Below are 1,334 nucleotides of genomic sequence, written 5' to 3'. Positions count from 1 at the left end.
GAGAATTGATGCCTTTGAGCTGTGGTGCTGGAGAAGAGTGTTGAATATACCATGGACTGCTAGGAGAACAAACAGGTTTGTCCGAGAGAAGGTGAAGCCATAATGCTTCTTGGAGTCAAGGATTCTGAAGTTTCGGCTGACATATTTTGGGCATGTTGTAAGGAGGGACTGGTCCTTGGAGAGGGACATCATGTTTAAGAGAGTGGAGGGACGGTGCAGGAGAGGAAGACCCTCGACAAGATGGATCGATTCCATGATTGGGATGGTGAGAATGAGTGTGTCAGAGACGGCGAGGTTGGCACAGGAGAGAGCAGAGTTTAGGGCTCTTGTACATAGGGTCATTATGAATCATAAGTGATTTGATGGCACATAACAACAATATAAATAGTGTTAAAAATATTGGCCTCTGCAACCCTCATTGCGTACTCCTACGATAAAAATAATGCCCTAACATATAATACTTTTAGACTATTCTCTCCCCCATAGACTTCAAAGCCATAAACATATTTCATCCAGTTTTTGCGAGGGGATTGTGTACCAATGAGGGAGTTTTTCTTTTGCTTTTCAAGGAGAGGAGCAAAAGGGGGGGGGCGGGGAGAAGAGTGCAACAATGAATGAATGGAATTCCAAAATCTCTGTAGATGTTCATTGAAATAAAAAATAAACAAACTAAGCTAAAAAAAAATATTGGCTTCACAATACATTTGTGGTGATCAAATAATACGAAAATTGCTTAGCTTGATGGTCTTTTTTTTTCTTTTCTGAGAATATATTACTTGAGTGTACACTTAAAAACCCTATTAGTTATTCATTCCATCAGTCAAACATATTTGTTTTATCAGATTAATAACAAATGATTCATGTGATTAGTTGCAACGTCTATTCAACTCCATGGGAGCTCTGGTGGCCTAGTGGATGCAGAGTTGCACTGCAAACCCAAAGGCAAGTGATAAAAAACCACTGCTGCTCTGAGGGAAAAAGATGGGCAATCTTCTGCTGTAGTTTACAGCTTTTGAAGCCCCCCTGTAAGGTTAGCTACCTGTCATTTCGAGCTTTATGGCAATGAGTTGAGTTGAATCAACCTTTTATTGTATATCATTATCTTTCCCATCACCCAACTTACTTAGTTATTCCTTTTTATTCATCTCTCTCTCTCTCTCTCTGTCTGTCTGTCTCTCTCTCCCCCCCTCCTCTCTCCTTCCTCCTCCCTCCTCTCTCTTCTCTTCTTTCTCTTTTCCTCTCTTCTCTCCCCTCTCCCATCTCCTTTTTCTCCTCTCGCCTTTTCTCTTTCCTCTCTCCCCTCTTCCCTCTTACTTCTCTCCTCTCTCTCCTAT

This window comes from Elephantulus edwardii, unplaced genomic scaffold (genome assembly GCF_000299155.1).
Source record: "Elephantulus edwardii isolate Elephantulus edwardi_28Jun2011 unplaced genomic scaffold, EleEdw1.0 scaffold00146, whole genome shotgun sequence".
Classification (NCBI taxonomy): Eukaryota; Metazoa; Chordata; class Mammalia; order Macroscelidea; family Macroscelididae; genus Elephantulus; species Elephantulus edwardii.
Note: the sequence above shows the minus strand (reverse complement) of the source record.